The following is an 8,412-nucleotide window of genomic DNA, read 5'->3' on the forward strand; positions in this document are numbered from 1 at the left end:
AAAAGGAGGATCTGTTTAGTGGTCAGCAAGCCAAGATGAACAACAGGGACTGGCTGCAACTAATGCAGAGAGCACATTCCTATGACAGAAAAGGGCTTCACTCCCATGGCAGAGCTGCTGTGTTTCATCTGGTTTGATGCTTTTCACCCAAAGTTCACAAATGATGTGCAGGCCTTTGTTTGAGGCCCCCTCTGAGGCCAGCAAGCAGAGGAAAAGCTGTGCACACAGAGGGAATCTGTACTGGGAAGTGAGGGACTGGTCTTGGCACTGAGAGTTGCTGACTTCTGGTATTTGGCATTCAGGAAGCTTTTGAAGTATCTCCCCAATCCTGCTAAAAATGTCTTATTAAAAGAGACAAAGCATATTAATTTGGGCCCCATGCTGCGCCAATGAATTAAACAGGTCCAGACTGAAGCTGTGGCTTAGGGTCTCAGCAGAGTCATCATCCATCCCTGTGTGGGCACGTGCCCTCGGTCATGGGCAGCGAGACCCCCAGGAACAAGAGCATGAAATGCTCTGTGTCTGCCCCTACCTGTCTCTCCCCCAGAGAGCTTTTGCTGTGCTGCACGGGGCATAGCTGGGAAACCTGTTCCTCACCAGGTTCATCACTTACAGGGGGAAGCACCGAGCTCCTTCTGCTCAGCACCAGCCTCTCTCCCTGCACACAGTCATGTCCTGGGCACAACAAGCCCAGAGCTTCCCGGGACAAGGCAGGATCAGGCTGAGCTGAGGAGGAGCACCCCACATCCAGGAAGAATAGCTGCCTGCCTTGGGCTGAAAATAGAGCGTGAAACATTTGAAGACAGAGCTGGAGTGGATGATTGCCTGAGGCAAGGCACAGCTCCAGCTGAGTTCCTTGCTGAGCTCTGAGAGCATAAGGACATGAGGAGCATGTGGGAGGGATGCCAGGCTTTCTGGAAAGGCCTTGAAGTGTCTCACTGGGGCACAAAGCCCAGAGAAAAACTTCCTTTGAATGGATCCCCAGCGAGGGAGGTCACAGTTACGCTGCTGTGCCCAGACATGGATACACAGAGCACTGGGCTGATGTTAAGGCATCCAGTGGAGGCCAGGGAAGGTGTGGAATTGTGCTTCTCCCAGCAAGGCACTTGGCAGCACCCCAACTTTTTCTCTGCTTATTTCACGGCTGGATTTTTGTTGCTGGCAGCTGTTTCTGAGCTGACACTTCTACCTCCTGTGCCTGAAGTGGGACACATCAGGGACAAGCAGAGGCAGCTCACCAGTCCTCTGCTTCCCATGAGCTGGTGCTTGAGTTCAGCCCTTCCAGCTCTACAGATCCTGTGTTTCCTGCTCTGGCTCTGCCAGGGATGCTGGAAGTGTCCAAGGCCAGGCTGGACGGATTGGAGCAACCTGGGATAGGGGAAGATGTCCCTGCCCACGGTAGGGAGTGGGACAAGACGATCATTAAAATCCCGCCCAGCCCATGCCGCTCTGTGACGGATTATCGAGGGTTTTTCCACGCCCCGGGGGGAGCGGCCGAGGCGAGCGGGGCGGTGCCTGTGGAATCACCTCGGCAGCGCGGCGGTGCCGGCTCCTTTCGTGCCGCGGCCGCCGTGAGGCTCCGGAGCGGCTCAGGCGGGCCTGGGGGCAAGGAGCGGCTCAGGCGGGCCGGGCTCCCTCGCCATGAGGGGCCGCCGCCGCCATGAGGTGAGGGGGGAACGGGGCACGGGTGGCGGCGGCAGCGGGGCTGGAGACCGGGGCTCAGGGGAAGGAAGGCGCCACCTGAAATACTCGCTTTTTCTTATTTAGCTGTTCCTGGTAGCCGGCAAGGGCTGCAGCCCACTGGGGGCTGGTGCCCGGGACTGGGGGGGTTGCTCGGCTGTGCTGTTTAGCGTTAATTCCTCAGCCTCTCACTGGGTGGTGAGTGAGAGGCTGAGCTCAAAAGCCTTCACTCGGCTTTTGTGTTCTGCCATAAGCCAGGCTGCTGCTGTTGAACTTTATGAATACAGATGGACCTGATGGATTATTTGCAATGTTTCTGCTGTCCTCTCTTTAGGCCTTCAGCCGATGGGGGATCGCGGTGACCCGCAGCTGTCGGTGGCCGGCAGCAGCCCTGAGGTGGCCCGACCTTGTCGTGTGTGAAACGCCCAAGCTGTGCTGTTCTGTGCTGGGACAGCCAAGGAGGCTCTCCAGGAGGGCACTTGAACCTGTGGAGAGGCGATGAGAAGGAATAACCTGCCTGTGAGAGACAGGGAGAGCTCTGGAGCCACGCGGGTGAGGTGTGACCATGAGCCAATGAGGGGAAATGGGGAAAAATGTTTTGCTGTCTTGAATTAACTAAAAGGCCTTTGCTGGCTCCTGTGCTAGCCTCAGGTCCTCAGGGTGGCAATAACATTGCTGGTTTATCCAGCAGTTAGGTTTAGCTTATCCCACTTGCTGGATGAAGCCTTGATGATAGTAGGCATCATCAGAGAAGTGCCTCCACATTTTTTCTGCCCTGTAAACCCCCCAGTTTTGGTGGGTTTTTTTCTGCCAGCAGTAGTCAGGTGCCCGTGGCTGCTCAGTGCCTGTGCCAGTGTTATGCTGCTGGGAGAGGAAGGTGCTGCTGAGCTTTCCTGGCACCGGTGGGGCCGTCCTGGTGCTCAGTGGTGCCAGGTTTTGGCAGCACTCTGCATGCCCGAGAGTGGAATAACCCCTGCCCATGGAGTTACAGCCTAGATTGGATGCAGACAACACACAGAAAATGGAAAATTCTGTTGCAGATATTTTAATGTGCATCTTTTATATAAAAATGAATGTCAGTTAATTAACTGGTCAGTGCTAAGGTTTGAATAGGGGTCCTCTTTTCAGCTGTCTTTATTGGGTTTTTATTACAGGTAAATTGTTGGTGTGAGGCTTGCTGGAGCAGCAGGAGTGGTCAGAAGTAAAGCTGTCGATGCTGCTTTGAAGATCCTTGTTTGAAAGGTATTGAGAAGATGGAAACCTGGAGCCCACAGTTTAAATGAGGCAGCTGGAGAAGAATTTGTTTTCAGGATGTGGATGTAGGAATTGGAAACATCAAAGGTGATTTGGGGCAAAGTATAACAAGAATTATGTGTAGAGTTTATTGTTAATCTCCTCTCATTGCTTTTTTGGAAATACATTTTTATATGACCTCAATTAAACGTATTTATATTTAAGCTTGCTCAGTTTGCTTTTCATTATCTTACAAGGCTGTTGGATGCAGCAGAATTTGAGTGAAGACTGGAGAGGCTGTAGTGAGGCACCAGCTCTCATCCCTAGGCCTGGGGGGATGTATGTATTTATATTTAAGCTTGCTCAGTTTGCTTTTCATTATCTTACAAGGCTGTTGGATGTGGCAGGATTTGAGAGTGGAGACTGGAGAGGCTGTAGTGAGGCACCAGCTCTCATCCCTAGGCCTGGGGGGAAATGAGCCCACAAAGGAAGGTTGGAAAAGGCTGATGGATGTGTAAAATACATCAGAACTGGTGGGGAGGGACAGACAGGGCTTCAGACAAAAATGGTATTTAAATGCAAAAGATGGAACAAAAGCAGTATTTTGCTCTCCAAAATGAGATTTGGATCCCTTTGGATTCCTTGCAGTCTTCCAGGAAATCCTGACTTTGTGAAATAATCCAGACTCCTTAAATGCCCCTGGCACTGTTAGTTTAGCCATGAGCCCTTCTGCCACCTGAATATCCAGAGCTTTGAATGCACTTTTTTTGTACTGCACATGGGAATACTTGTTAAAATACTAATCTCTGGGGAATAAAAGTTTTTCCTGGTTGAAGCCTGAGTTCTGTTGTTTCTGTAGGAGCGAATCCCACCTGCAAAACTAATCAGGGGTTTCTCCATGGATTTACGTTGTGTCCAGCAATTTTCCTCTTTCCCAGGGCTGGGTGCCTGCTGCCTGTGTGGTGTGGGGGGGTCCTGCCTGCTGGCAGCCAAGGAACGCTCACTTGTGTCAGGGAGCTCTCCTGCTGGACCAGGTATTCCCAAAAGTGGTAAAAAATGGGGAATATGGGCTTTTGCCGATATCCCAGCCATCCCTGCCCTCTGGCACTGGGAAGCCATTCCCTGTGTCCTGTCCCTCCATCCCCTGGAAATTGTCTCTACTTGTTTCCTGTCAGCTCCTTCAGGTAACATCACCCCAAAGTTTCTCTCCAGGTGAACATTCCTAGCTGTGCCAGGCTTTCCTGCCAGCAGAGCTGCTCCATCCCTCTGCTCATCCTGGAGCCTCCTCTGGCCTGGCTCCAGCAGCTGCAGCTCCTCCCTGTGCTGGGCCAGCTCTGCAGGTGGGGTCCCACCTGAGCACAGAGGCACAGGTGATGCCTCAAGTTTTAGCTTTTATATGTTTCAGATTCTATTCTGCATTAGTGTGTAAGTTTAGGCTTCATATTATGGGATGGTGAGCTATCTTCACACAGCAGGGAGACAAATCCATATAGACCATATTGCCTCAAGGAAAGAACAATAGCCCAACGATTTGTCAATGGTTTGTAGCCCAAATTCTCTTGCCCATCCAGAAGAGACATCCTCATGCTGCCATTAGTGTGTAAGTTTAGGCTTCATATTATGGGATGGTGAGCTATCTTCACACAGCAGGGAGACAAAACAATTCCTTCTCTAGCTGGGGACCAGGGACAAATGATCCAAATCTCAAGCCCAAGAGCACAGGCAACATGGACCAAAGAGAAAAATGAGAAGGATGGGACTGCATAACCTAAAGCTGTAATTGGACACTTAACTCTAATATGCAAATGGACCAGAACTGATAAGTGTGAGACTCTATGACCAGTCTTCTATTTTGTGCCCATTTTGGGTTGTGCTGGCCAAGGTGGATCTATTTGAGGCCTCTTAATAATTTAGCTCCTGTTCTAGGTCAGCCTTCACAAGGCATCACAGTGACAGAATGCCCCCCTCCCCTGCTGGGGCAGACATCCTCATGCTGCAATTTGCATTACATGCGTGATATAGTCATTTGTGCAGAAGCTCAAATTATTTTGGACAATACAGTACAAGATGTCATCACTGCAGTACAGGGGAATGGTTTTGAGACTGCAGAAGATAAAGTCGAAAAGACAGAACCCGGGAAGTGCTGCGGCTTAAAATTGCGGAGAGACTAAAGAGTCTCCAGATCGGGCAATCACACATCACACACCAAGCCCCTTTTGGGAGACTAAAATACAACCCCGTCTGAATCGACACCGACAACGCTGCGGTTTTCGCCCCTGCCCATGCTGGTGAGAAATCAAAAGATGCTATAAAATGTTACTTTTTAGCTTTTTCCGCCTTCCCAGCTCCACAGGAAAATAAAACTGATCATGGTCCTGCTTATACCTCCCACTGATTCCAACCATTTTCTGACCAGTGGGGTACAAAACATGTCACAGCCATACCACACTCTGCCACAGGACAGTCCATAGTGCAGAGGGCCCACTCTTCCATCCAAAGGATCCTTGATCAACAGAGACAGGGAGTCCACATATTATCTCCCATTGAGACACTGGCCAAGGCCCTTGATGTGCTCAACTTTTTCGACACCTCATTTATGGAGCCAACTCCCCCAGTCATCAGGCCTTTTGCATTTCATGTGACTGCAGCCCAGTTAAAAGAAAAGCCACCTGTGTTGAACAAAGACCCTGAATCAAAACAAATCATGGGCCCTTTATCATTCATTACCTGGGGGAGGGGATACGCTTGTGTCTCTACAGCAGCAGGCCCAACATGGATCCCAGCAAAAACATAAAACTCTTCTGCCAATGGCCAGGCAAACACCTGAGCCACCATCAGAAGAACAGAATGAAAGCCTAAGAGAGACAGCAGCAGCCTGGAAAAGAAGAAGAAGAAGGACAGAAGAAGATCTCCTAAGCAGCGTGGACCACACAGACCAACACCAAGATAGCTCAGACACCACTAAGCGGGATATATCACTTAACATTTGGAAAAACTATATTGTAGCATTTATATTTGATTCTTCTAAGAAGCTGAGTTCAAACCCTTGCCTTACAGAAGAGGAAGTTTAGTGGGACCAGAATTTAAGTTTCACATGGGAATCTCCCTATCTCTTTACTTTCAGGCCACCCAAGCCTCCACCCACTACTAAATTAACTAAAGTCAAAGGATGCTGTCCTTTGTTGCCGCTGCAGCAGGCAGCCGCAAGCAGCAAAGCTCCTCACTATGCCACGTGCCTTCAGCTGGCTGCTTCCACAGCCAAGCCACAATTTCTTGCCCATGGCCACGCTTGTCAACCTCTTCTCACATAGGGACTCAGTATACCAGAGCGTCCAGCTGCTCAAAGACCAAATCAACAATGCTGGCCAAGGTGGATCTATTTGAGGCCTCTTAATAATTTAGCTCCTGTTCTAGGTCAGCCTTCACAAGGCATCACAGTGACAGAATGCCCCCCTCCCCTGCTGGGGCTCATTCCAGGGCATGGGGTGGGCTTCTGGGGCATGTCCAGCTTCCAGCTTTGTGCACAACTGGGAAATAAAAAATGGGGATGTCCTGAAAGGTTCTCCAGTGGTCAGCACAAGCACGAGGTCTGCAGCTTGGGGTGTAACCTCTGGCAGGAGGGGGGCAGTCAGCACTGTGCAGCTCCTTCTGCAGCACGAGGCGATCGATGAAGGTCAGGATGATTCACCTTGGCCCTGCTCTGGTGCCTTGAGCACAGGACAGCAAAGGGAATTGGGAGAGAACCCATGAGGTTCAAGACTGGCAGGGAAATAAAGCCAGGAAATGGAGCAGGACCTGCATTTGTACTTTGGAATTGACAATGTGATTTATGGTTCTGTTTAGGAGAACCGCACATTTTGCAATCTATACATGACTTCTGCTAGGCAAAGTGGCTGGATTGCATGACATTTGCTCTGCTTTTACTACTCTGCAGTACCACAGCACAGGAGGATTGTTAACTGAGATTTATGGGCTTGGTTTTGAGCACTTCATTGTTTCTTTGCCTTGAGGTTGTTAAGGGCTGGATTTCTTGTGATTGTTCTCTGAGCATTTCAATATTATTTCAACATGTATATTGTACCACTTACATTTTTTAAAAATACCTTGTGTTATTGTGTCATGGTGCTCTCCAGCCATTTACAGAGAAGGAAAATCAGCCTGTGATGAATTGAAGAGGCAGATTTTTCCTTTCCCCTGGAACTTTCCCTGAATTCATGTGTACACCCTCATCTTCCTAAAGCTGCTGGAGCACAGCAGCTTCCAGGCTAATGGAGAGACCGGTTCTTTAGCCACAAAATCAAACGGGGATGAAAGATGCTGTCTGCGAAATAAATCCAAATTACGAATAGCACTTGAGGGGCTGTACGAGTACTTTGGTGACAACTCATGGATTTCAGGAGGGCAGCAGCACAGGGACCTCTCCTCATCCAGCACAAGGTGGCAATGTTGGATCAGAGGAACAGCACAGCCTTGCACATCGGCTGCAGGGCCTTTTTACCAGAATCTTCTAACGGCCTCACAGGCAGCGAGAGCCCCGAGTTTTGAATATTTTAGCGATGGTAACACCTGCGTTGTGCTGAGGAGAGCGGCCTCGGGCTGGGCGGGGCTGGCTGCCCGTGAGCGTGCCCTGGGACACAGAGAACAGCGTGGGGACCAGAGGATACTGTGGATATCGCGGACACTCTGGATATCCCGGGCACCTTGGATACCCCGGGCACACCCCGGAGCGGCGGTGCCGGCAGTTCCCCTCCCCGGAAGCGGCTGAGGGCAGCCGCGAACCCGCGGCCCCAGGCCCCGCGCTCCTCCCGGGGGGCGTGGCCGCCGCCCCACCCCGCCCCCCGCGCCTTCCCATGTTGCCCCGCGGGAGCGCGGACAATGAGCGGAGCGCGGGCGGCGGGCTGGCGGCGCGCGGTGCAGCGGCGCTCTCGCGAGAGCACGGTGAGCGGCCCCCACCTCTCGCGAGAGCCGTACCGGCTGCGCCTCCTCCCGTCCCCATCCCACATCCCTCACGGCGGGCGGGGCGGGCGGTCCCGGCCAGCGGCGGGAGCGGCGCGGACGCACCGGCGATACCGGAGCCGAGCGGGGCGGCCGCCGCCGGGCACGTGAGCAGGCGGGCAGCGGGCGGGCGTGCTCTCGCGAGCGCGGCGGGGCTCGCGCAGCCGCCTCAGTCCCTCTCTCCCTCCCTCAGTCCCGCTGTCCGTCCGTCCCCTTCCCCCGACAAGGATTTCATCATTCTAATATGCCCATAACCCAGTGTGGCGCGGCCCTGAATCTTCTGTGACATCACAGCTCCCACAGTGTTCCAGGTGGAACGTCCAGCACCTGGAAACCAGCAGAGCAGACACTCTGCACGCTGCCAGCGGTCAGTTGTCGCTCGCTCTGCGCTCTGCCCGTCAGCGCTGAGCTGTTGCTGCTGCCGCCTGGGATTTTCCTGACGCCTGCTCTGGAGCGCCAATCCCAGCAGGATGAGCACTGCTGCTCCAGTGGAGGTACAGTGCC

The 8,412-nt window shown here is 52.3% G+C and overlaps 1 long non-coding RNA gene and 1 other non-coding gene across 2 annotated transcripts; both read left to right on the forward strand.

Moving 5' to 3' along the window:
• The first annotated feature begins 1,585 nt into the window (after positions 1-1,585).
• LOC120497675 lies at positions 1,586-3,237 on the forward strand. Its single transcript, XR_005626547.1, has 3 exons — positions 1,586-1,665; positions 2,015-2,237; positions 2,835-3,237. It is a non-coding gene; the product is annotated as an uncharacterized LOC120497675 (long non-coding RNA).
• Positions 2,490-2,692, forward strand: LOC120497688. The gene has a single exon (XR_005626551.1). It is a non-coding gene; the product is annotated as a small nucleolar RNA SNORA74 (small nucleolar RNA).
• Positions 3,238-8,412: the final 5,175 nt, after the last annotated feature.

This window comes from Passer montanus, unplaced genomic scaffold, assembly GCF_014805655.1.
Source record: "Passer montanus isolate IOZ18808 unplaced genomic scaffold, ASM1480565v1 scaffold133, whole genome shotgun sequence".
NCBI lineage: Eukaryota > Metazoa > Chordata > Aves > Passeriformes > Passeridae > Passer > Passer montanus.